The sequence below is a fragment of the Peromyscus maniculatus genome, chromosome 20 (assembly GCF_049852395.1).
Source record: "Peromyscus maniculatus bairdii isolate BWxNUB_F1_BW_parent chromosome 20, HU_Pman_BW_mat_3.1, whole genome shotgun sequence".
Taxonomy (NCBI): domain Eukaryota; kingdom Metazoa; phylum Chordata; class Mammalia; order Rodentia; family Cricetidae; genus Peromyscus; species Peromyscus maniculatus.
The window spans coordinates 27563415-27591392 of NC_134871.1; the positions used below are offsets into that span (position 1 = coordinate 27563415).

Below are 27978 nucleotides of genomic sequence, written 5' to 3' on the forward strand. Positions count from 1 at the left end.
GATATATAACAGTGAGTGCAAATAACACTGGACTCCTTGTGCTGATCTGGGAACAGTCTGCTGAGTCTTTATCTTTGAAAACGAGCCCAAGGGCACTAGTGATAAGATGAGATTTGGAATGAGCTGAGTCAACTCTACATGTCAAAAGGTTGTCACATTTGAACTTTTCTACTTAAAAAAAGAAAAAAGAAAAAAAAATGCTCTAAAGTATAGCCCCAGGGTCGGGCAAAGAGAATTCTGGGAAATGTAGTTTATTTATTGTAGGACTACCTTGCCAAGGAGAAGAGGAGTTCGGGATGCTGGGTACTGTCTCACTGGAGAGATGTGAAGCTTTCCAGGGCACCCAGACTTGGCTGAAGGCCAGCCTGTTCTCCTGAGGCTGGCAACAGCTCTCCGGTAAGAGTCCACTGCATTTTATCTTCTCGTGTTTGTCTCTTCTGCGTGTTGAACACTGACTTTCACAGCATCTTGTTCTGTAATTCAAACCTGGCTTTATAACTAGGTCTGCAAAGGACTGGTTCCCAGGCGATTCCCGTATGAAACTGGTAAGGACAGTTGCCTTTGGGTTGGCTTGTTTGATGTAATTTATTGGGAAGGGTTCCAGGGTTGCGGTTTCAACTGTGTGTAGCTGGGAGGTGAGGGCTGAATTCTGCTCTCGGGAACTTTGGGTGGAAGCGCAGAAGATGCCGCCACACTCTCGTCTTTGGAAAGTAAACTCTGAATTAGTTAATATGTTTAAGCCCATCTGGCTCAGGCTTAGCTGTCAGGCCCAAGGAAAGGGTTTAACCAGCTAAATTACAGAGGCCACAAAAGACTGCCAGCAGGACCCAACAGAAAATGGTTATTGCTGTGCCAACTCAAAGTTTCCATCTCCAGATTTCATCCAATAGAGACCGGAAACCTTCTAGTTAATATATACACAGGTAAGTATTGGGGTTTGTGCCTAACTTCCCAATACAGAGAATTTGCAAATCTCCCTTTTTTCTCTCTTCTTCCTTCCTTCCTTCCTTCCTTCCTTCCTTCCTTCCTTCCTTCCTTCCTTCCTTCCTTCCTTCCTTTCTTTTTTCTTCCTTCCTTCCTTCCTTCCTTCCTTCCTTCCTTCCTTCCTTCCTTCCTTCCTTCCTTCCTTTCTTTCTTTCTTTCTTTTCTGCTTTAACATCTGGGTGTGTGATCAACAGGACACCCGAGCCACGGAAATACAGGCCCAGTTTGTAGGACTACATATTCTACCTCTCTCTGGCTGCTACTCCCTCTGGCACTTTACTTAATTTGGATTGTTTACGCTTTCATTTTCTTTGGAGGGAAGACTCTGCTGCTCTGTAAAGTGTGACTAGAGGTGTGCAGCCTTGCTGGTCCCCTACAAGTCCGGTTAACTCTCCTGTCAATCCAGAGAGCCAACCTGGAAGCCCGAGCGAGGCGCTGAGGACCAGGCTCAGCAGCTCCAACTTCAAAGGCTCCTCTAACCCCGTAGTCAGTCATTACTCTAATTCTTCCTCAGCTTCTTCCCTCTCAAAAGTTTCCTGTGATTCTCCTCCTCTCCAAGTGCCTGGCATCTAGTCAGACCGCCAAGCACTGCCATTCCTTCCCCAGCTACGTGGCCTTGAGGTCATTTGTGGATGTGAGCTTCCTGGTACGCTTGTCCAGGAGGGAGTCACCCTGACATCAGAGAAGCAGATATAAATAGGATCTTGTATTGTCTTGTATTCATTTGTTGTACAGCTTCTTTCCTTTTCCAATGTAAGACCTAACACAGGCCTGTGCACCGGCAAATGTCCTGTCACTGCGCTCCACCCCAGCCTCTGGCTTCTTGGCTTCTGTGATCACATACTGGTGTGTAGTGTTCTTTTAACGTCACACCTTTTTTATTCCTTTGATCCTGTAAGAGGGACTTCAGAAGAAAGTGAAGGCACATGTGTGTGCTGAATCAGTTGTTTTATTAAAAATTGTATGTACTTTTTTTTAAAATTTTATTTTAAAGTCATCTTGCATTTATCAGAAGTTGCAAAAGTAGAGATATTTCCCAGAAGCCTCAGGGATCTCTCCTGAGGGTCGGTTCTTCCTTTGTTGTATGTTGTATACATCAACTTAGGAAACTCACAAGCATAGTCAGATGTTAGTGGCGTTCAGGGGTGTGGGTGAAGTTCTGTGCAGTCTGAGCACGTGTGGATTCTTGGAACCACCAGCTAGGACACGGAGCTCCTTTACAAAGGCTGTTTGTACTTCTCCTTCACTGTCATGACCATCGTCCTCTGTTGTTCCCCCACCTGCCCTTGCAACCTCTAGGACTCACTCACCTGCTCGTTGACGCTGTAGCTTTGACAGTTTTGAGACCTTTACAAATGGAGTCATATGCCATGCAAATGTTTGACGAGGTCTTTGATTTTCCCTCCCGACACTGTTCCTTCCGGCACCACCTGTGCTGCCTTCTGTATAAGGGGTTTGCTCTTCTTACCTGAGTGGTATTCCATGGTCATTACCGTGTAAGAGCTGGTTTAACCCTTCCCCCTAAGGAGGACTATTTGAATGGTTTCCAGTTTGAGGGATTACAGGCAAATGCTTTGAATTTCTGACAGATCAAAACTTAAACAGAAAATGCAAAAAATTGCAAATGTTGATGCCATGGAGCAATCCTTTTCTACACTGTGATTATGTATTACTCTCATTGGTTAATAAAAGGCAGACAGGCCAGTAGCTGGACAGGAAGTTAGGGAGAAAGCCAAACTGAGAATGATGGGAAGAAGGAGGGCGGAGTCAGGGAGATGCCAGCCAGCCGCCCAGGAAGCAAGGTAAAGGCATGAGCCACACGGCACAAGGTAGATTAATAGAAATGGGTTAATTAAGTTGTAACAGCTAGTTAGTAATAGGCCTGAGCTGTCAGCCAAGCATTTATAACTCATATTCAGCCTCTGAGTTGGTTATTTGGGACCAGGTGGTCAGGACAAGTAACGTCCAATTACATGTTGAAAATGACACCAGTGTGGTGTGTATGTGTCTATGTATGTACATCTGTGTGTGTATGTGCATATCTCTGCATGTGTATGTATGTGTGTATGTGCGTATCTGTGCGCGTGTGTATGTATGTGTATGTATGTGTGTATGTGTATCTGTGTATATATGTATGTGTGTATCTGTGTGCATGTGTGTGTATGTGTATATCTGTGTATATGTGTATGTGTGTGTATCTGTATATGTGTGTGTGTATGTGTGTGAGTGTGCAAGTGTGTGGGAGACTGAACCTACAATCTCATGCATATTAAACATTCATTCTCCCAGACACTGTCCTTTTTCTTCCAAAGAGAGGGAAACTTGGCTTCAGCATTATTGGTCACTGGCAGTCTTGTTTGCAGCCACCTTTGCTCACCTTTAAGCATGAGCCATGACCTGAAGTCAGAGCACATGTGTGCAGGAGTAAGCATGACCTGAAGTCAGAGCACATGTGTGCAGGAGTAAGCTTGACCTGAAGTCAGAGCACATGTGTGCAGGAGTAAGCATGACCTGAAGTCAGAGCACATGTGTGCAGGAGTAAGCATGACCTGAAGTCAGAGCACATGTGTGCAGGAGTAAGCATGACCTGAAGTCAGAGCACATGTGTGCAGGAGCAAGGCAGCAGGTCTGGTCTTGGTTCTGCTAACCACTTAGTGATTCCACAGCCTTGGTAAGCATGAGCTTTGGTGTGCGATAAGACATTTGTTAAAGTGCTTAAGACTATTCTCCACAGAGTGTAGCCAGCTACACTGGCCTTATAGGTGATTTCTCCATCACATGCTCTGTGGTTAGCAGGGTACTTTTAAATTATTTGATATTTATTTAATGTCTTTTACAAAGCCACTTTGTAAAAGATACTTTATTATAGAGTTGAGTTTTAGGCAACAGTAACTCTTAACAGGAGTTCCAAATATGTGAAGGGTTTTGTTTTGTTTCAAATTTTTTACTTTTTTCAAGGTCTTTCTATGTAAGCCTGCCTGGCCTGGAATGCACTGTGTAGACCAGGCTGGCCTCGAATTTATAGAGATCTACCTTTCCTACCCTCCAAGTGCTGAGATTAAAGGTGTTTGTCACTTTGCCTGACTCCCAAAATTATTTGAAAAGACTTATTTATTCATTGGCTTAATCAACAAACACTCATTGAGCACATAGTATGTCCAGACACTATTGTTTTAGGTACTGAAAATGTAAAGACCCTTTCTCTCAAGTGATGTGGTTATTGATCTGAAGGAAGCCACTATAGAAACATATACCCAGGACTCTGTGTGGACGTACATTATACATTTCTCGGCTGTCAGCGTCACTGTGAGGAGCAAAGCTGTAGACGCAGAGTATGTCAGGATTTCCGAGTAACCACCAGATTGACTCCCAGCTTGCTTTGCGCTCCCACAGCTGTGATCAGTTTATGGAAACAGGACCTCCCACTTGTGTTCCCCTGCCTCAGCTTCCTGAGCGCTGGGGTTGCAGGCTTATGACCAGTCCTAGACAGTGGAAGTTTCTGTTGTCTCTCCACATTGTTCCTCCAGCATTTGGGTTGTCAGTATTTTATGTCTTAGTTCTTCCAGATGTGTGGTGGCTTCCTGTTGTTTTAATTTGTGGTTCTCTGAAGACGTATGTTGAGTATATTCATCCATCCTCTATCTATTTATCTACCTATTATCTATCTATCTATCTATCTATCTATCTATCTATCTATCTATCTATCTATCTATCTAATTTTTTGGAGACAGGGTTTCAAGTATCCTCGGATGGCCTCAAACTTGCTGTGTAGCCAAGGATGACCTTGGATTTCTGGTCTCCTGCCTTCCCCTCCTGGGCACTAGGACGGCAGGTGGGGATCCTCTGCTCAGGCAGTGTTAGAGCTCCACCCTGGCCTTGTGCACAACAGACAAGCAGTTAGCTGAAAAATATGCTTCCTTGACCTCTCTCTCCACACATTTCCTTTGTGAAGTGAGATCTTTTCAGATCTTTGTCCGCATCTAAGCAGGGTTGTTTGTTTTCTTATTGTTGAGTTTTAAAGTTCTTTGTATATTTTGGATACCGGTCCTTTATCAGACATGCCTCTTACAATGATTTTTTTCCTTTTTGTTTTGTTTTTTTTTCTCTTAATGGAGTTTTATTATTGTTTTTATTTCTGAAGCACACATCCCTCTTGCCCCAGAAAATAAACACCAGGGTTTGAAACAAATAAATTCACCAAAGGAATACTATGCCTTTTATGGCAGTACTTGCTTTGCAACCAAAAAATTTAATAACACATCTTGTTGCCTTTCTATAAGTTAAGTAATAGAAACCCAGCAAATGTATTTGCCACCTTGCTCATGTTTGAAAAGCATGCTATAGAATGGCTGTGTTGGTTGAATTATAATTGCTTATACAATTTAATTATTTTGAGTAATTTTGTGTGGTACTTTCCTGAAAGTATTTCATAGTGACTTTTTTTTCCCTGTGTTTCTCTGTGTAGCTTTGTGCCTTTCCTGGACCAGGCTGGCCTCGAACTCACAAAGATCTGCCTGCCTCTGCCTCCCGAGTGCTGGGATTAAAGGCATGCGCCACCACTGCCTGGCTTCATAGTGACTTTTTAATAATGCTTTTTACATGTGAGTTAACATGTGAATTTGAATTTTTAGATGAATTATAGGGGCTGAGGAGATAGCCCATTGGATGAAGCATTTGCCATATAAGCATGAGAGCTTTAGTTTGGATCCATAATCCATGTAAGGTTGGACATAGTAGCAAGCATCTGCTGTGGGATGATCCTTCTGTATGCTGTGAATATGTATTACTCTCATTGGTTAATAATAAAGCTGTTTGGTCAATAGCAAGGCAGAATAAAGTTAGGCAAGACAATCAAACTGAGGACTAGGATGAAAAAGGGTGAAGGGGAGGGACATGCTAGCCAGCTGCCCAGGAAGCAAGACATGCTAGAGGACAGGTAAAGCATCTAGCCACATGGCAATACATAGATAAATAGAAATGGGTTAATTTAAGTTGTAAGAACTAGTTAGTAACAAGCCTGTGCTATTGGCCGAGCACTTACAATTAATATAAGCCCCTGTGTGGGAAGTGGATGCTGGGTATTTGGGAACAGGGAATCAGGACAGGAACCACCTGGTTACAAGTCTCTGTAAATCTAATGCTCCTATAATGAGATAGGAGGGGACCCAGGAGACTCCCTGGAGCTCCCAGTCCAGATAGCCTGGCATATGCAGCAATGAACAAGGGACCTTATCTCAAAAAGGTCAAATCCAAGGACCAAGACTCAAAGTTGTCTTACTTCCTTATGTGTGCCATGTCATCTGGTGCCCACATCACGCACTTAAACTTGCACACAAATGCACACATGTCATATACTCATAGATATACACAAGAGTTTTTAAAAATGGATTAAATGTTGAAATTTAGAAAGGCTGAGGGTCTGAAAGCTGTTTAGGGTATTTGGCAGGTAATTCCCATAGCTTGAATAGGCCGTGTGTTCAGTTCCAAGTTTTGTCTAAAATGTATTTATAGCATGTGCTGATTAGGAACATTTTACTCAAAATTGGCAGAAATGTAATGAAATTAAGATCTATACAGTTTTCTTGATGTGTCTAAGCCCAAATGATAAAATACGGTGCCTTTAATATGATGAATGAGATACAAGGGTAAGGAGCAGTAGTTTAATGACCTGGAATTTGCTGTAAAGCCGAGGATGACCTTGAACTCTCGATCCTTCAGCTTCTGTCTCCCAAGTGTTGGAATTACAGGCTCATACTGCCATACCCAGCTAACAAGAGACTTTAAACAAGAAGTTAGAGAGGATGCATCTGGGAACAGGGATCAGTCAGTGAAGAGCCTGCCACTCAAGCATGAGGGCCTGAAGACCTGAGTCTGGATCCCAGTACCTGGTAAAGCTGGGTATACTGGGGCTGGGAGCCAGGACTAGAGACACGGGCAGGTCCTCCTAACTCCTAGACAGCCAGCCTAGGTGCATGAAGTTCCAGGTGCAGTGATAGACCATGTCTCACGAAATAGGATAAAAAGTTGTGGAGGAAGACATCTGGCCTCCTTACACACAAATGCATATGCATGCACATATGCACACCACACACACACACTCACAGAGACAGAAATAGTGACGGAGATATATAGAGAGACATACAGAGAGAGACAGTGACAGAGAAAGACACAGAGACAGAGAGACAGTGACAGTGACAGAGATACAGAGAGATAGAGAGGACAGAGAGACAGTGGCAGAGAGAGACAGAGAGAGAGAGTATAATACGCAATAGGAACTGGTGATGTAGCCCAATGGTAGAGTTTTTGCCTAGCATACATGAGTTTTAATCCCCAATCTCTGTCAAATGAAAAAGAAAATACTAATATTGAATACAATTCTGTGGGAACAGAAAGAAATGGAAACATGGGGCTGGAGAGATGGCTCAGCAGAAAGGTCCTCACCACCAAGGCTGACTGCCTGAGTTCCATCCTCAGGACCAGCACGGCACACGTGTACACACACACACACACACACACACACACACACACACACACACACACACAAAGTAAATAATAAAACATAAAAGGAAATATGCACATTTTCAAATGTCAAAGAAAGGATAGTTTAAGTTTTAAATTTCTGTTCTAAGTAGTGATAGATAATGACAATCAGCACTGTAGAGTTTAAACATCTGCATTTGACAGGACCCTTTTTATTTTAGAATGCCTAACCACGTAGTAAAGTATGTCAGACATCATTCTCGTGTCTGTGTACATACGGCGAAGAGTCTAGGGTTCCGTCATCTTAGAACCTTGGCTGTCACGACTTCAGGTAGCTCTGATGTGGAACACTGTAGACTGGATCTCAGGTTAGCTCTGTCCACTTCTGGAATGTTGTGCTTTGGCCACTCTAGTTAGAGTCTGTATGTTTTTGTGTACATAAGAAGGGAGTACAGGGTGTGATGGGGCACACCTGTAATCCCAGGATTGAGGAGATGGAGGCAACAAAATCAGGAGTTCAAGACCAGTCTCAGGAATATAATGAGTCTGAGGGGTGTGACTATGATAGAATATATTAATACATCATGAAAATGTCATAATGAAACACATTATTATTATTATGCCTAGCTGATACATAGAAACAATACTCAAAGACAGATCCTTAGTTCATCTTCAGCAGGTCCTGTGACAGCTGGCACAGCTGAAGTAAGAGGCCCAGACTGTAAAGCCGCCTTCTGAGGAAGTCCCTGAAGTTAACCAAAATCTGCCGGCCCACTTTCTTTAGTTTCCTCAAATCCTATCCTTGTTTTCATGCTCAGTTTTGAAAGTAGAAAACATTTTAAAAATATTACCTAGTAACGATTTCAGTGTTTTTTCTTTTCTTTCAAAAACCTGGAATAGTTGTTTATTAACAGCTTCATTACCAAATTTTAAAAAGTGAGCTTCCATAGCTAACTGAGGAGCTATTAACAGCTGGTGGCTGCTGGGGAAGGGAGGGTGTGGCTCCTGGCGGGGACCGTGCTCCAGGGGGTCGCCCCAAACTGGGCTGGTGGGTTATTTCTAAAGGCGGGGGAGGGGCACACAAAATTGGGAGTAGGGAGTTGATTGGAAGGAGGTAGGAGTAGTGGGGGGGGGAGTGAACAGGATCAAAGTGCACTGTATGAAAGTCTCAACTAATTAATAAAATACTATATTTACAAAGCTATGGAAACCTGAAAAAAAAAAGTAAAGGGGTTGTTGTGACGTCTTAACTTCCGGGATTTGAAAACTGGACAGTGTGTTGTCCTGAGCTTGAGCAGAGACAATACAATGAGGAGTCAACCCTCTTACTACTGTACATGGGAGAGCCACAGCTGATAGAACTGGTCGTCTTTGTAATCATGATGCCCCCTGTACTGAACTCCAGATAGCATGGCTTCTCCACAGCCTACATGAGCCTTCGGAGAATCAGCTCCTTTAGATTTCTACTTAGCATATACAACAGCACATGTTTCAAAACCCTTCCCGAGTAAATGCCATAACTCGAAATCACAGTTACCTCTCTAATCAGAGTCACTCTAGCTGGAAGGATTTACAAAATGTGTAACAAATTCTTAGATAATGGTACAAGGTTGGTGTTCTGTTAGGACAGCCAGGACCTTTTTGTTCCGGGCAGAATAAAAAGTGCCTTTATCTTTTCTGCAAGGAGTTGGCAGTTTGCTCAAGGACATTTCTCAATTTTGAAACGCAAATTTAAGAGCATATTGCTTGCTTTCCAAAGCAAACACATTTTCCTCTTTGGCTCTGTGTCGTTCCCTGCAGGGGTGCTGTTGGTCATTTGTGAAGAAGCTGATGTGGAAACCCGTTCACATTTCAGAGATGACTAAGGCACGCACTTTGTTGAGCCCTGCTGAGAGGAAAGGACACCTCCTGACCTCCCAGCCCAGGGGAGGAAACTTGGCGTCCCAGTGAGACGGCAGAGTCCCTGTCGCTCTTCCCAACACAAAGCCTGTCTCTCCATCCACAGTCTTGTCCACTCTCTGGCTCACTAGTGCTGCTCGCAGCAGCAGCTGGAGATAGTGGCTTCTCACTCCTGCACGACTTCAAAGTCTGGGGCATTGCTTTCTTGAAGATTATACTGTCATAGAGTCCTTAAGGGACTAATTTCTCTTTTGTTTCTTAGAGTAAAAAAACATGAGGACATGTCTCTAGAACCTTCTTAGTCTTTGACATTTTAAAGCAGCTAAGAGAGCCTGTGTCGTGGTCCTGCTTTTGTTTCTTAGAGAAATTAAATGCCTTTTCCTCATCCTAGGCTCCTACAGGTCCTAAGTCATGCAAACAGTGGTAGGGCTCAAAGGCTCAAGGAGGCTGAGTGGACCACCGGCTCTTACCATGTTGTGCCTCTGGGGAGCCCACCAGAGATGACCACTCAGACACAGTCTATAGCCAACTGACAGTCTTTACTTCTGCTGGCCGAGACTACATTCAGATATCCAGGACCCAAATGGGACTTGGCAGCTGCAGGGAGAGGTTTGTACAAGCAAGCAGTTTAACAGAATCTAATGTAAGCAGTTAGCTGGAGGAGGAGGTTTTGTACAAGCAGGCAGTTTAACAGAAGCTAAGTTAGCTGGGGGCATCATGACCTTGGGTTTCTAGAGTAGAGTTGGGTAATTTCCCACAGAGCTTCTCATCAAGGAATCAAATTCTACTTCAACCTGAAATGGCCTCAGCAAGAGTACAAGATGGAGGAACCTCTATGCTGTCATGCCCTGTCACATTCCCACTGGTTCTACAAGCATGGGTTAGCTCATTGACTTGTCTTTTTGTAGGTGGGCATAGTAGGCTTAGCTGAGTTTACTCTCTGTTTGATTTATTTGGCCATGCAGTTGAGGATTCAGTGTCTCACCATTAGCCCCATCAGAATAAGAATCAATGGTCTAGCTAATGCTGACAGTAAGGTGATCAGTCACAGGGACCAGGGAAACAGAGACTGGGTGTAGTTCTCTCTCAAAAGTTTGGTTGAACTGCAGAAGGGAAAGTTGTGGAGACCTAACTCCAAAAGTGGGCATAAAAGAACAAAGGTCTATATGGGACCAGGGTTGCTGATCTGCGGCCAGGTTGACTATCACCTTCCCTGTGTCTGTTATTCTTAATTCCCAATTCCAGATAGGAGGATGGTGAGGGTTATCGGCCCCCACCTTCTTACAGAGAGAAAGGAAAAGGTGAACATAGCACTCTAGGTTAATGATCTCGTGTCAGTCTTATCTTTAAGGGCCTGAAGTCTGAGCAACAGTTGATCTGTCATTGTCCTTAGTGATCTTTAATTGAGAGTGATGAGTCCAAGGGACAAGACCAGCCATTTTCACAGCAGTTGGGGTGGTGAGGGTAACTGGGTAGGGTCCCTTCCAGGCAGATTTCAGCATCTGGGTAGAGATCCTCTTTATCCAAACCAAGTCTCCTGGCTGGAACTGGTGGACAGGTTCAGAGGTGGGAGATGGAGGATTCCCTTCAGAGAACCAACTGGTGAGCTCCCTGCAAAGCCTGCAAGGACTTGGGAAAGGAGCGATTAGGCATTTCTGCTGGGGGAATATCTTGGAGTTTGTGGAGGATGGGAAGTGGTCTCCCAAACATAACTTACCCTCTGGTAAGGAGTACCTCAGGCTCTGAGCAGGATATAGGAGAGGAGATTGGTCCAGTTTTTGCCAGTTTCCAGGACCAATTTTATCAAAGTCTCAAGAGTTTATTCATCCTTTCTATCTGATCTGAGCTGTATGGCCTGTACGCACAATGTAGTTTCCATTAATACTTAATGCCTCTGTCAGACTTTGAGACACTTTGGCCATGAAGGCAGGGCCACTGAATGACCTTAAAGCTAGGGACAGTCCAAACCCAAGAATTATTTCCTGAAGAAGTTTCTTAGTAACTTTGGGTAGGGGTGGGTTTCCACCTATTTTGAGAAGGTTTGTATAAATACCAGTAAATGTTTATAGGCAAATACAGGAGGCCTGATTCAGTAAAATCCAACTCCCAACGTTCTCTGGGCTCATTTCCTGGGATCTTTCTTCCCACTTTGAGATTTACATGAGCACATATCAAAGTAATGTCTTTAATCAGGCATTCCAATTTTGGAAAAAAAAATACCTCGCTCCGAGGAGCTTGGCAGTCTTTGTGGCCCTGAGTTTGGTGGCTTGGTGGAGATCCGTACTGAGTTGCCCTCCCAGACTCGTGGGAAGGACGGGTCGGCCACCGGCAGCATCTGCTGCTCTTTCTTATCCTGTGTGGCGAGTTCTTGTTCTGCCCAGTCAGCCTCTCCCAGGCTGTATTCCAGGCAGTCCCCTGCTTAAAGTGTAGCTAGAGTTTTCCTGCCTTGCCCACAGTCAGGACAAATCTTTGTCACCCGCCAGTCCCACAGCCGCTCAGACCCATCCAAGTAAACACAGAGACTTATATTGCTTACAAACTGTATGGCCATGGCAGACTTCTTGCTAACTGTCTTCTAGCTTAAATTAATCCGTTTCCATAAATCTATACCTTGCCACATGGCTCGTGGCTTACCAGCGTCTTCACATGCTGCTTGTCATGGCGGCGGCTGGCAGTGACTCCTTCCGCCTTCCTGTTCTCTCAGTTCTCCTCTCTGTTAGTCCCGCCTATACTTCCTGCTTGGCCACTGGCCAATGAGTGTTTTATTTTTTGACCAATCAGAGCATTTGACATACAGACCATTAAAGACTGTGCCCAGATATTCCTGTCTTGGTCACTACTGCTGCTCCTGTATACCTGAGTCCATCTTGGAATCTGTGACTGTATCATGTCTTCACACCAACAGAATCTCAGTCAGCTCAGGCCTGCTTGCCTGGTCAGTCACCTCAAGTTAGTCATAATCCTCAGGAAACTGGCAGGGTTGAGGAGCGACATGTAAGACTGAGCTCAGTGTTGGGTTATCTGGGGGTTAGACATCCATCCCAGGTGCTCCCCTCTACAGGGCCTCGGCAGAGTGTGGTGCTGTCAGGAGCAAGCCTTCCCCAAAGTTCATTTGTCAGCTGTGGCCCTTCTTTATGCTGGCCATCTAGCTGCAACTCGGTCAAGTCTCTTGGACAGATATGCCACTGGTCTTTTTCAGGGTTTGTATGAGGATCCCTTGGCAACACCTCTGGCCTCATCCACATACAAGTGGAATGGCTTAGTAATATTTGGGAGGGTCAAGGCTGGGGCAGACATTAAAGGTCCACTGCTCAGTCTCAGTATATTCCAAAGGGTATGTCCTCCAATGCTGGCATAGAGGGCTTGGCTATCTGTGCAAGTCCCGTTATCCATAGCTAGCAGTATCCAGCCACCCCCAGGAAGTGCCATACTTGTTTTTTTTTTTTTTTTTTTTTTTTCAGTGTGAGAACAGGGATTTGCAGGATGGGTGAAATACAGTCTTGAGACAGCATCTGCTTTCCTTCCTCTAGGTTGTAGCCTTGGTGTGTGACCTGAGGAACACACAGGTGAGCCTCCTTGGATGAGACTCTGTCCCTCAGGGCTTGGAGGATTTCTACAAGGCCTTTCATTGCTCACACTCCTCCTCAGTGGCTGAAGCCACAAGGAGGCCATCTACATGTTGGAGCAGGGTGCTTTGTGGATTTTTTTTCTAAATTCCAACAGTTCTGCACTCGGGACTTCATCAAATAATGTTGGTTAGTTTTTGAACCCTTTCTCCTGATCTATTTCTCCAACTTTCTTCCTTGACTGTCTCCCCAAGGGAAGCAATCACCATACGAGAGATTTTTCTTTCCTGTCTGCCTTCTACTGAATCTTGGCTGTTGTAAACTTTCTGAGCAATTTCCAAAAGTTGAGACCTATTTATCCCTTCATATCCCTCTAGTTTCTGGAACTTTCTCCTTATGTCTGGGACTGACTGCAAACAATTTTAGTGGCTCACTGGTTTTCATGCTATCTGGGTCTATAGGGGTAAGAACCCTATGTATCTCACAGAGCCTTTCCAGGGATCCAGTAGATTCATCAGGTCCTTAACACTGACTAACCGTGGATAAGTTGGTAGGTTTTCTGAGTGCTGCTTTTTATTCTCCCAATAATGTTTGGCAAAAAAAAGCATCCAACATCCTCTTACCTTCATTGGTATTAGGATCCCAACTGGGCTGGGTAGACAGGAAGATTCACTCTGTCCAGGCCTCTGCATCAAGCAGTGTCCCATCGTCTAGCCAACTTCCTACTTTGCAGCAGGATTTGGTCTCTCTCCTCCACTGTAAACACGGTGGCCAGGAGCTGCTCACAGCCATCCCAAGTTGGCTGGCCTGTGTAGAAAACAGTTTCCAACAGGCTGATTAGTGTCTGCAGCTTCTCTGAAAAGGGAGGGTTTGAGGTCTTCCAATTATACAAGTCACTGGTAGAGATGGAGATGACAACCACAAATGAGGAAGGGGCCGAACCTCTACTCCCTCCTCCCCAGGTGCCACTGGGAGGGGCAGGGGAGGGAGGAGAGAGAGAGAGCGCACAGCTCAGGGAACGATTTCCTTCTTCCGTGCTCACTCTGCTTAGATGGCAGGGGCCCCTCATCAGAGGCTGGACCCCTCCCAGCTTCCACACAGGGAACAGCCCAGGACCCGAGGGCCGCAAGTGGGAGTCAGTGACGAAACAAGTCAGGAAGGAGCACCCGGGCTGAGCGGGGAAAGGTCAGTCTCCTTCAGGGGGGCTGAGAGATCTCTGGGTGATCTGGCCAGGGCCAAAAGGATTTGGGTCACCAATAAAAGGTCTTAAGCCGAAGGTGTGTGTCTCACACTCGAGAAGGTGTGTGTCTCACACTCGAGAGAGCTGTTGGTTAGTACAGGCAAACTGGTGGCTGCAGTGGTCCCTGCTGCTCAGGATAGCAGCATTGGCAGAGCAACAGCAGCCACTAGCCACATGGCCACGGTCCCCGTGGAACGTGCTGGGTGGCCCAGTGCAGCCCTTGAGTCTGCGGGAAGTTGGGTGTCATTGAGTCTGGGGGAAGCAGTGGCTGGTCTAGCCCACTCCCCCTTCTGTTTTAGATGTGTTTCTCCAACCAACAGAACTGACAGAAACATACAGAGTGACACATAGTAAAGACAGTCAGGGATGGCTACTACATATTCATACACCTGAATAGACTAGGAGAGTCTAGTCCTGGACAAGATCTGTGGTTGCATCCAACCTTCCCTCCTGTGTCCTAACCAGATGTGCCTCCTACCAACTAAACTAACCTCTGGAGGTGTTCAGACCAGATGGCTGTCAATTTACCTTTTTTGGGGGGTGGAGGGGGTGTCAGGTGCCTTCAGAGTGCTGGACAACAATCCATCAGGGAGGATTTTCCAGGGGCCCTGAAACATCTTGGGGAATGGCCCCCTTAGGAGTCCTCTCCAGCCAGTGTGATCTTCCTTGTTCCCAGGGGCCTGAGGCCCCCAAGTGTCAGGGTCCAGTCTCTGGGGAACCTCAGGTGGACCCCCAAAACAGAGAGCCCACCAGAGATGACTACTCAGACACAGTCGATACCCACCTGAAAGTCTTTATTCCAGCTGGGACTACACTCGGATATTTAGGACCCAAGCATGGTCCTGAGCATTTTAGTAAGGGGTTTTAAAAGGCAAAATCCTTTAAAACACATATCCTAGTATTTCACTCAGCAGCTGCAGGGAGAGATTTTGTACAAGCAGACAGTTTAACAAAAGCTAAGATAAGTTAGCTGGGGCATCTTGACCTTGGGTTCCTAGAATAAAGTTGGGTAATTTTCCACAGAGCTTCCCATCAAGGATATCAAATTCCAGTTAAACCTAAAATGGCCTCAGCAAGAGTATAAGATGGAGGGACCTCCGCACTGTCTTGTTCTGCCACAACTGGATATTTGACGGAAATGGGAGCAATCACATGGGGAGACCAGACTGAACGCCTACAGTACTTGCCTCTGGTAACACCATGGAGGCTCCTATGGCTGTAGCCCCACAGGGAATGGAGACACTAAGGTCCTTTCCGTTTGAACAGACTCCAAAAGCCTGGCCAATGAGCATCAGTTACTGCGGCAGTCCACGGAAGAAAGGCTCTTCTTCAGTTTTTTAAAAATTATGCAGGTTTATACAAGGCCATTTCCATGCAAGTATGTAATATGCTTTAAGCACATTCCACCATGGCTCCCTGCCCTGTACCCACCCCCACCCTTTTGTTCCCAGGTTACTTATACTTTGATGACGTCCTGTAGGAGTATCCCACGGGAAAAGTCAGAGTTGTCAAGCCTATGATGGCAGCCACCACTGCATGCTGAGCCTGGCTCACCACTGACTGCCTGAGCCTGGCTCACTGCATGCTGAGCCTGGTTCACTGCATGCTGAGCCTGGCCCACCACTGACTGAGCCTGGCTCACTGCATGCTGAGTGGGATGGTTTTAAGAACTGTCTATGTAGCAGGACAACTTGATAACAAAAGTAGCTGTAGCTTATGTTCAAGGCTCATCAGCAAGGAATGACCAGAATTGTCCCATGTCTCTTCTAGGCACTATGTTCTGAAGCCTAGAATCATGTCTTCTAACTTCCAAGTGAAATGAAATGACTTTTATTTGTAAAATTCTAACTCACAAGGAGAAACTTAGAGGCCAAAGCATCTGTGTTTTATTTGGCCTGAAAACTTTAAATGGATTGCTGACATTAAAAAAAAAATAAAGTAGCTGGTGGTGGTGGTGGTGGTGGTGGTGGCGGCGGCGGCGGCGGCGCATGCCTTTAATCCCAGCACTTGGGAGGCAGAGGCAGGTGGATCTCTGTGAGTTCAAGGCCAGCCTGGTCTACAGAGTGTGAGTTCCAGGAAAGGTGCCAAAGCTACACAGAGAAACCCTGTCTTGAAAAACCAACATAACATAAAATAAAAAAAAAAACCAATGACATATAAAAATCCAAACTTCTAGATTCTCTTGAAGAAAGTAACAAGATTTTATAATTTCAGCCTGACTCCTGTAAGGACAACAGATGTGGGTGGTTGGGAACTCCAACCTGATGGAAGATTCCCTTTCTGTCAGCTGAGTTCCCAGTAAACCTGGATATCTTCTGTGAACCACACGGGTTCTGCCTGGCTGCTATGCACAAGCTAGTTTTTGACCTCTAGACGGAGGCTTTTTGTTTTGTTTTTATGGATATGTGCGTACTAGATAGTTTTATGTCAACTTGACACAAGGCAGAGTCATCTGAGAGAAGGGAGCTTTAATTAAGAAAATGTCTCCATAGGATCAGGTTGTAGGCCAACCTGTAGGCATTTTCTTAATTAGTGATTGATGGGGGAGGGCCCAGTCCATTATGGGTGGTGCCATCCCTGAACTGGTAGTTCTGGGTGCTATAAGAAAGCAGGCTGAGCAAGCCATGGGGAGCAAGTCAGTAAGCAGCACCCCTCCACGGCCTCTGCATCAGCGCCTGCCTCCAGGTTCCTGCTCTGCTTGACTTCCTTTGACGATGAACTGTGATGTGGAAGTGTAAGCAGAAAAAGCCCTTTCCTCCCCCAAGGTGCTTGTACCGTGGTGTTTCATCAGAGCAGTAGTGACCCTGACTAAGACGATGCACGTTCTGCCTGCCTGCATGTCTGTGTGCCACTTGCATGTCTGAAGTGGGTTCAGATCTCCTAGAAATGAAGGATGATTGAGAGCTGCCACCTGTGCTGGGGGTTAAACTGGGGTCCCCTGAAAGAGCAGTCAGTCTTTTAACTACTGGGCCACCTCTTTTACCCCAGCATGGGTGTTTTGATGGGGAAATTTCATTATTTTCACATCATTCAGAGAGCCAGCCTGCTCCCATGTGGCCTGCTCATATCTAGTCCAGAGGATGGAACCCAGGATCTATTTACTGGTGCACACATGGACAGAAAGCCTTCTAATGATTTTAATTTGAATATATTCAAATCATAAACATTTTGATGGATAATACAATTACATTTGTGGGTTATACAGGAAGCTATCAAACAGGATTACATATTGTGGTGGTTTGAATAGGAACGGCCCCCACAGACTCATGGGTTTGAATGCTTGGTCTATAGATGTAGCAGAGTCCTTGCTGTTGTTCCCTTTGGGGGCAGGGGCCAAGTAGGCACAGAGTCAAACTGTACAGACTCCTGGAGAATGTCAAAACAACAAGCTCAGTTTATTTAGGAAGAGGCAAGCCTTATATACCCTCCACCCCACCCTGGGGGGAGGTCTGATGAATATGCATCAGCTGGTGTGAAATGGCTGCCTCTCATTGGTCCAGGTCATCTCCAGATCATGTTTCAGCTGCTGTTGCTAAGACCATCACACAGACCCAGGCTGGCTCTCAGAAAGTATCCTTTTTACTTGTTTGGGCCACCTGGCCCTCAAGCCCCTTAGGGATGAGTCATCCCACATATAGGGAGTGGCTCTATTAGGAGGTATGGCCTTGTTAGAGTAGATGTGGTCTTGTTGGAGGAAGTGTGTCATCGTGGGGGTGGGCTTTGAGGTCTTCTAAGCTCAAGTTTGGCCAGCATGACATAGACTTCTTCCTATTGCCTGTGGACCAGGATGTAGAACTCTCAGCTCCTTCTCCAGCACCATGTCTGCCTGCATACTACCATGTCCTGCCATGATGATAATGGACTAAACCTCTGAAACTGTAAGCCTGCCCCACTTAAATGTTTTCCTTTATAAGAGTTGTCATGGTCATGGTGTCTCTTCACAGCAATAGAACACTGACTAAGACACACATTTAGTGCATTAGTTTTGGGGGCTTTTGTAACAAATTAGTATAAACGCGGTGATTGAGAACAAAAGAAGTTGGAGCTTGTCATGGAATTGCATGCTTTTAATCCTAGCTCTTGGGATCCTAAACTAGGAGGTCAGAAGTTCAAGGCCAGCATGGGCTATACATTAAGACTATCATAAAACCAATCAGACAGATTTTATTTATTCATGGTTCTAGGAGCTTAATATGAAGTCTCTGTAGCGTCATGCTCACTCTGAAGACGTGAAGAGAGAATTCTTTCTTGCCTGTTCACCTTCTGGCAGCTCTAGCATTTCCTTGGTACTTCCTGTACAGTTCTAATCGCTACCTTTATTTTTACATGAACTCCCTTTTAAAAATAGCTTTTATTTATCCTTTGACAATTCCATACATGTATACAATGCATCTTGATCCTGTTTATCCACCCCTCCTTCGCACTCCTCCCCGACAGCCCTCGACACATCCCTTCTCAACTCCGTGTTCCCCCTTAACCCACGTCTTTGGGAACCCACCGAGTCCACTTAGTGCTGTGGAGTATTGAATGAGCTTGTCCGAGCCTGAGCGGTAGCCATAGCTGCAGCCAGTTCATGAGTGCGTCAACCCTATTGTGTCCAGAAGACGGTATTTCATAGCACTCTTTCCTCATCCTCTAACTCTTTTGTTCTCTCTGTCCTCTCTCGTGTGACTTTCCCATCCTTGCTTGGAATATAGAAGTCGTTTAGGACTGAGCACACAACAGCCACTCAACATTCTCAGCACTTGGAGCAGTTGTGAGTCAGTGCATCAGCACCGCTGTTCACTGCAGGAAACACATGCTCTCTGCTGCTCAGATCTCCTCCAGCCTTTCTCTTTTAAGGACACCTGCTATTTTGATCAAGCCTCATCTGTATGACTCAGGATGATCTCATCTTGAGATCCATAATTTAGTTTCATCTGAAAGGACTCCATCCACATAAGGTCACACTCACAGGTGAACAATTGTGACAAGATGCCATGACCCAGCCAGCTTATAAAGGAAGAGCTCATTTGAGGCTTGCCTACAGTTTCTGAGGGTTACAGTCTATCACCATTATGGTTGGGAGCATGGCACCAGAGCAGCAGCTAAGAGCTCACATCTCATCCACAAGTTGCAAGCAGAGGTGGGGGGGGGTGGAAGGAAGGGAGAGGGAGGAACAGCATGGACTTATGGACTTTTGAAACCTCAAAGCCTGCCCCCAGTGACACAGTTCTTCCAACAAGGCCACACTTGCTAATACTTCTCAAACAATTCTACCAACTAGGGGCCAAGAATTCAAATATATGAGCGTATGGGAACCATGGACAAACTGTAGGGTTTCCAAGAAAACAAGTGGGATGTCCCATGCGATGCTCAAAGTAAGGTAGCAATGAGGCTGTAGTTGGCTTTAGTGATTGTCTTCTAAGTAACGTGAAGGTGTGTAGCTGGATCCTAAGGACTCCCTTTGGGGAGGGGATGAGAAGGCATGGCATCAATGACACAGACCCTGGGAGTCCATTGAAGACAAGTAAGGAACTTATTTATTCAATAACAGGGAAGGCCTTATATACCCTCCTCCCAGCACCCAGTCTGTGTGGTTGTCCCTCATTGGCTGGGCATGATTAGGAACTCTGACATTGATTAGGAACTCTGACAGTGACTGTTGCTAGGCCCTTAGGCAGACTCTGCAAGATCAGGACCTCTGACAGTGACCAGGCACTCTGGCAGCTCCTGTTGCTACGCCCTCAAGCAGACTCCAGGTTGGCTCTTAAGGAGTATGTTAAGTGTATGCCTTGGCAACTGATCTGAGCCAATTTCCTCGACCCTATGGGCCTGTCCTACTACAAAGTTGCACTCAGATGATAGTGTTCAGCTGATGGCACTGGCCTGTTGATAACTTAAGATCACTATGGAATATCTTTATTGGAGACTATCCCTGATTAATGACCCATACTGAAAATGTAGCAATCTAGCTGGACACAGTGGCTTATTCTTATAATCTGTACAATTGGTAAGCTGAGGCAGGAGGCTGGTGAACTTGAAGCCTGTCTGAAAAAATAAATAACAAATGACATGGTGCAGAAAGACTACTTTGGATTGCCTATGATGGGAAACTGAGAGAGATGGGAAATAGCAGGCTCTCGAGCAAGGTTGACCCAGTTCACAACTTTGAGCAGTTTGCTTGCTACACACACCTGATTCCACATTGTGAATTAATTGTTCTTCAGTGTTTATTGTCAAGACAGGATAAGAACATTCATCTCAAAAATCTTTGATGTGATGTGATACCCATGTCTTATAAAGGAAAACATTTAATTGGGGTGGCTTACATTTTCAGAGGTTCAGTCCATTATCATCATGGTGGGACATGGTGGTGTGCAGGCAGAAATGGTGCTGGACAAGCAGCTGAAAGTCCTACAACATGACTCACAGGCAACAGGAAGTAGTCTGTGACACCGGGCATGGCTTGAGCATATATGAGACCTCAAATTCCACCTCCACAGTGACACACTTCCTCCTATAAGCCACACCTCCTCTAGCAAAGCCACACCTCCTAATGGTACCACTCCCTTTGGGGGCCATTTTATTTCAAACAACCGACAGTTTTTAGATTCCCTAAATCTTCCCTATGCATCACAGAAGACACCTGTGGTTTCTGCTTCTCCTCTGGGTGACAGAGGCCCCCTTTCATGTGACCAGTTTGGCAATGTCCTTCTCTCCTCTAGTGAATAAAGTATAAGCATGTAGGTGGACTTTTCTTTCCCTGCCAGTCAGTTCCTAAATAACTACACAGAGACTTACTATGAATTATAAATGCTCAGCTTAGGCTTGTCTCCAGCCAGCTCTTACAATCTAAATTAACCAGTTTCTATTAATCTTTGTGCTGCCCTGAGGCTCATTTACCTCATCTATGAACTTCCCATGTTGCTTCTTCCAAGCTGGCTCGTGACTTTTGTGACTTCCCGACTCTGTCCTTTCTTCTTCTTCCCTGTGTTCTCTCTGCCTCGAAAATCCTGCCTAGCTATTGGCCAGTCAGGTTTTTATTAACAATGAGAATAACGCATCTTCATGGTGTACAGAAGGATTATTCCACGGCAATTAAGATCAATATTATATATCAATTACCAAGGAGTACAGTGTATCATGGTATCCCCATTTCCTCACTTGAAAATTAAAGGGGTAATATCTACTTTTCAAAACACTTGAGAATATTAAATAATTGTGGTGATATTTTGTTTGTGATCTAACAAATAAAGCTTGCCTGAAGATCAGAGGGTGGAGCCAAGCTACTACTAGTTAGCCATAGAGGCAAGGCAGTGGTGGCACATATCCTTAATCCCAGCATTCAGAAGGCAGAGGCAGATGGAGCTCTGTGAGTTCAAGGCCACCCTGGGCTATACAAGATTGATCCAGTCTAAAAGAGAAACAGAGCCAGGCAGTGGTGGCACACATCTTTGATCCATTAGGGAGGTTGAGACAGTAAGTGATATGGCTGGGCTGAGAAAGGAATGTAAGGTGGGAGGAGACTGGAGCTCACTCCCTCTCAGGCTGAGGATTAGGTAGAGGTAAAAACTCCAGTGGCCAGCTGCTCTGCTTCTCTGATCTTTCAGCATTTACCCCAATATCTGGCTCCAGGTTTTTATTAAGACCAATTAGGATTCATGCTACAAATAATAAATTCAAAATTTTCTCTGTGGAACTCAAGAAATGTCAGTAACACTGCATTAGATGTAGTAATTCTCCACTGGCTTTTTTAAAATTTATTTTTACATTTGACGTGGTCTTAACTCCTTTTTATTTATTCTTCTCTCATGTTACAACCCTATTGTAATTTCCCCTCCTTGCTTTCCTCCCAGCCCCTCCCTCCCCAGCCCCTCTCCCCCAGATCCACTCCTCCTCCATTCCCGTTCAGAAAAGAGCAGGCCTCCCAGGGATGTCAACCAAACATGGCATTACAAGATGCAATAGGACTTGGCACCTTCCTTCATATCAAGGCTGGACAAGGCAACCAAGCAGGAGAAAAGGGTCCCCAAAGCAGGCAGCAGAGTTAGAGACACCCCCACTCCCACTGTTAGGAGTCCCACAAGAACACTAAGCTACACAACCATATGCAGAGGACCTAGGTCAGACACATGTGGGCTCCCGATTGTTGGTTCAGCCTCTGTGAGCCCCTAGGAGCTCAGTTTCCATTGGGTTTACATGGCTGACTTCATATTGAGGTTTCTCACTTCAAAGAATGTATCTACTATCATTGTTAATGCCTGGTTATCCATTGAAAAAAATTTGCTTAGTAAAAAATTTCTTGAGCAGTACCTAATAAACCGTTTCCTGCTGTATATTAACTTCTTTTGTTCAAGTTCCTTTAATCCTTCTCCAGCTAATGGCTGATACTTGGAATTCTAACATCAGAGAGATACAAGAGATATGCAAAAAGTATGCATACCATAAATACATGTTGGCAGATGTTTCTTTCCCACCCACCAGTTCCCAAATAACTGACACAAAGACTTAATTACAAATGCTTAGCCAATAGCTCAGGCTTGTTACTAGCTAAGTTTAAATTAGCCTATGTTTCTTATCTATGCTTTGCCAAGTGGCTTGGTACATTTTCTCAGTATGGCATGCCCATCTTGCTTCTCTTTGTGTCTGCTGGCAATTCCAAACTCTGCCCTTCTTCCTCCTAACATTTTCAGTTTGGCTATCCCACCTAACCTTGTCCTGTTCAGCCATTGGCCAGTCAGCTTCTTTATTAAACCAATTACAGCGACATATATTCACACAGTGTAAATGAATATTCCACAAATGTGTGACTAAATGACTACTCACACACTGAGCACGCATATGCATCCCCGACTCAGGTTAAGAAATGAGCATAACCAGCACCCCAGAGCCCCCAACAGGCTTGCCTTCTGTCAGCATTCCTTCCTCCAAAATGAACCACTATCCTGATTTCCTGTAACATAGATTATTTTCCTTGTTTTTTGTTCTTGATATAAATGGGACAATGCAGGTCACATTAATTAGTGCCTGGCTTCCTCCAGTCAACACTGTAATTGTGAAATTCATCCATGCTGCAGATCTAGTTAAAGCTATTCGTTTTTGGTGCTGCATAATACCTTGTTCTAGTGTTTACTTACCTACTTATCCACTCCATTAATGGATATTAGAGTTCATTTATGAGCCATTATGAGTCCAGTTTCTATGAAAGTACTTTGAGCTAAACATACTTGTTCCTTTCTGTTGCATATAAACCCGAGGGAAGAATTTGGAGGTCAGATGGTACACATTTATTCCACTTTAATAGACACTATTAATCATTTTTCAAAATGTTTCACATTTTTTTAATTTAAGACTTTCAGTTAGAAGTTATGCAGGCATGGCCAGGGTATAGCGTGGTTAGAGTGCTTACCTAACCTGTGTGAGGATGTAGGGTCAATTCCCAGTAAAACACACCCATGCGTGCACAGACACACACAAACACCATTGCAATCTATAGATAGGGAGCAAATTTTTAAACTCTGAGGGAAATTGATTTCAATCTAGATTTTAAAATCAGATACACATTTAGATATGAATATAGAATGTCTTTCTCATCCTCTCTTGCAGCTAGATGTGCCCAGGTAACTCAACTCCAGCAAATAAGATGAGAATTGAACTGGCAGATGAAAATGCTGAGCCATCCTCCAAGAAAGGCAGCTGGCTTTTCCTTCCTGTTTCCTTCCTTTCTGATGGAGCTGAAGCACGCAACTCGGACCACAAGTTACTCACTGAAGATAAGACAATGAGCCAGGCTCACCTTGCTGGCCCTGGACAGTGGACCCTGAGGGTCTCACCTGGCAGAGAAAAGTGTCTCTCCTGCTTTATCCACTGTCATTTTGTCCCTAATACAGCAATCAAACAGTGTTTTATCTGAAAACCTAAATCTCTAACAGTTTGCCTATTCTGTACTCTTCTCATGAACCGATGCCGTGGTCCACTGACACGGAAAACCAGCCAAGAGAGAGGAAACCAGAGCATTTAGGAAACAGAAAATTTAATCTGGGCAGAGGCAATGAAAGAATGCATGGATTTAGTTTAACTATAGGGAACAAATTCTAAGTAGCTAGTAGCTGCAATGAGAGTTTTTGGTCTCATCAAATGAGAGGCCCAAAGACAGATGTTCACATCTGGTAACAGCTGCTTCATTGTGTCCTCGGGGATGCACTACTTTTCATCTTTTTAATTCTGTCATCTCTCTGGTATGTTTTTACATTTTAGATTTGAAAGGTGGTTCCTGGAATTTCAACCAATGCTACCATGTTTTAACAACAGTTGAGAGTAAATCTGATGACAAAATGATATAAAATCCAATTAATTCAGCCTTCAGTTTAAGAAACTTCCGAGAAGCTCCATTCAACATCCATTTTATCACACTGGCCTTAATCTAATCACATGACTAAACTTATTGGCAAAGAGACCTAGAAAATGTAGTTTGTTACAATAATAAAATTATGTATGATTAATGAGGAAAAAATAACTATTGCAAAAAGAAATGGTTGTTTCTAGTCTAGATGTCTACCAATGGGTGGATGGATAATGAAAATGTGGTACATTTACACAAGGACTATTATTCAGTTGTTAAAAAGCATGAAACTATGAAGTTCACAGGTGAATAGATAGAGCTAGAAAAAAGCATCCTGAGCGAGGCAACTCAGACCCAAAATGACAAATAGTGTATGTTTTCTTTTATACATGAATGTTAGCTTTTAAGCATTTAATTGGTATGTTAAAATCCACATAATAGAAGGGGTTAGGTATAGAATAAGGGACTGGGGGCAGGGAAGATTTCCTAAGGAAGGGGAACTAGAATATATATAGTTATGGAGAGACTGGACCGAGGAAATTAAGTGGGGAGGGGACGGGACAGGGGGTAAGAGAGGAATATGGGGAGGGACGATGAATACTAAGGCCATTTGAGGGTCATATGGGAGCCCACTATTGTAGGAGCTTCTTAAACCATATACAGATGGGCTGCAGAGATGGCTCAGAGAGTAAGAGCACTGACTGCTCTTCCAGAGGTCCTGAGTTCAATTCCCAGCAACCACATGGTGGCTCACAGCCATCTGTAAGGAGATTTGGTGCCCTCTTCTGGCCTGCTGTCATATATGCTGTATACATAATTAAAAACAAACAAAAAACATATACAGAAGAAATTTTTTTTCAGTTTTTTAAGACAGAGTTTCTCTGTGTATCCCTGACCATCCTAGAACGAGCTCTCTAGACCAGGCTGGCCATGAACTCATGGAGATCTGCCTGTCTTTGCCTTCCAAATGCTGAGACTAAAGGCATGCACCACCACTGTCCAGCAAATGGAAGAAATTTAAATGGAGTCACCATATAAAACAGGGGGGGAGACAAAACACTAACTAGACATCTCTTACCACCAAGTGAAACCTCCAGTGTCAGGAATGTGTTCCGTCTAATTGAGTCATTGGCCAAAGGAAGTCTACAGAAACCCCAAACTTCTCAAGCTGTTGTAAGGCTATTGGTTGCTCTCTACAAACAGATGGTAAGGCCTATTGCTGAGGACAACTGTTGTGGGATATTTGTACACTGTGTGAAGATACACTGTTGTGACTGGTTTAATAAAGAGCTGAATAGCTAGTAGTTAGGCCGGAGGTATGGACAGGACTTCTGAGCAGAGAGAGAGAGAGAGAGGAAGAGGAGGAATCTAGGCGGAGAGAGAGTCAGCAGCCAGCTTGGAGGAAGCCGGATGGGCAGTACAGAGAGATGAGGTATTGATCCACGCAACTGAATGTAGATTTAAAAATATAGGTTAATTTAAGAACTAGTTAGGAATGAACCTAGGTGAAGGCCGAGCTTTCATAATTAATAAGAAGTCTGCAGGTCGCTATTTGTGAGCCTGTGGCTGAAAGAAAAATCCGTCTAAGGACAACACTTATATATCTCATTGAATACAGAGAAGTCGAGCTGGTGCCTACCCAGAGCCTTCACCCCTGCTGACCAGTGTTTATGGTGCTGGAAAGTACTCTGCACGCTCCCAGAAGAGAGGGTAACCACCAACCCATCTACAGCCCTGCAGTCTACAACCGTGGCCTGCCGGTGTCATGTGCTACTGGAATAGCGGCGCAAACATTGTCGGGGTAACCAACGTTCTCTGACTGGATTTAAGGCCCGCTCCATGAGATGGACCCTACGCCTGACCCCGCTCAAGTGAGCAGGAACCTGACCAATAAGCCGTGGGCCTAGGAGAAAACCAAATACTCCTGTGCTCTGAAGGAACACGGCAATGAAATGACTCCTAGTGACCTGCTTCCATGCCCACAGATCAGTGCCGCGCTCAGCCATCATCAGAGAAGCTTCCTCCTGCAGATGGGAACTAACACACACACACCACAACTGGACAATGTGCAGAGAGTGAGATATTTTGGAACATTCGGTCTTAAATGTTATGTCTTCACCACACCCGCCCTCAGGGCTCAGGGAGCTCTGTGGAAGAGGAGACAGACAGAGTGTGAGAGTCGGAGGGGATGGAGGACAAGGGAAAGCGTCTTCCAGACACAGCAGGACTGAGATGTAGATGAACTCACAGAGACCATGGTAGCATGCAGGGGCCTGCACAGGTTTAAACCCGAGAGGGAGAGTAGAAATGAGCTCCCACGTCCTAACCAAGAAACTATCTCCAAGTGACATCTCTTTCAAAGGGAAAATGAATTTTTCACTGGGTATATTAACCACACTTAAGGGCAGCTCCCTGCCCAGCAGTCGATGGACAACACAAAATGAGCTCAATGTATTTTTGTACTTTTTGTCTCATTTGGGAATTTTTTTGTCCTACTGATCTTTTGCCTATGTATTATAGTTCCTGATTTTGTAGTTTATAATTTTGTGGGGTTTTGTTTTGTGTGTGTGTTTCTTGTGTTTTTTTCTTTTTCTTTCATTCTGGTTTTCTTGTTGCCTTGCCTGTTGGTTTTCTAAAAAGAGAGAAAGAAGGCGTAGAGTTGGGTGGGTAGAGATAGAGAGGATCTGGGGATTTAGGGAGGGAGGAGAAACCATGATCAAAATATATTGTAGGGAAAAAGTTTTTCAATAAAAAAATGAAAAAAATAGTCCTTTCTATTATTACCAACTTATACTTCCTACTCCGTATGTTTCCATTTTGTAAAAGTAGTGGGATTGTGAATAGTTCTGTGTTGTTTCCATCTTGAAAATGGTTAAATACTGGTTAATTTATGCTAAATATACATTTTGTTTTAATCATCCATGGGAAATATGATAGCTTGTTATACTAGGATTGCTTCAAACAGTACACACACACACACACACACACACACACACACATACACACACATACACACACTGAATTCCTCATAGAAAATCTTTAAAGTAAGTGCTACTGAATCTTATACATAAAATAAAAATAATACATAGTATGTAAACATATGAGATAAAGTATAAATATAAATAATAGGGAAACCAGGCACAGGGATATAAATGACTTCTCAAATGTCACCCACTTAGTAAATATGAAAGCTAATGTTCAAACCCAGGGAAACTAGCTGAGAGGCTGTATTATGGTTTATGCCTCTCCTCAAAGGATATTAAGCAAAGAGAATAAAGAAAAGAAGTGATCAAAAGATATTATATGAAAAAAATTGTCAATAAGAAAGGAAGAAAATTTCTTAAAAAAATGGTTGTTTTTATTACTACCAACTTATACTTCCTAGCTGATCTCACTGATAACTCCATTTTCATTATCTTCATGAAGAAACATTCTTCCTGACATGTCATCTGGCTCTGTGAGTGAGATCTGTGATGCTCTGACAC

General features: G+C 44.4%; 1 long non-coding RNA gene across 1 annotated transcript; it reads left to right on the forward strand.

The window, feature by feature from the left end:
- The first annotated feature begins 238 nt into the window (after positions 1–238).
- Positions 239–27233, forward strand: LOC143269742 (uncharacterized). The gene is made up of 3 exons (XR_013046387.1): positions 239–545; positions 877–923; positions 23758–27233. It is a non-coding gene; the product is annotated as an uncharacterized LOC143269742 (long non-coding RNA).
- The last annotated feature ends 745 nt before the right edge of the window (positions 27234–27978 follow it).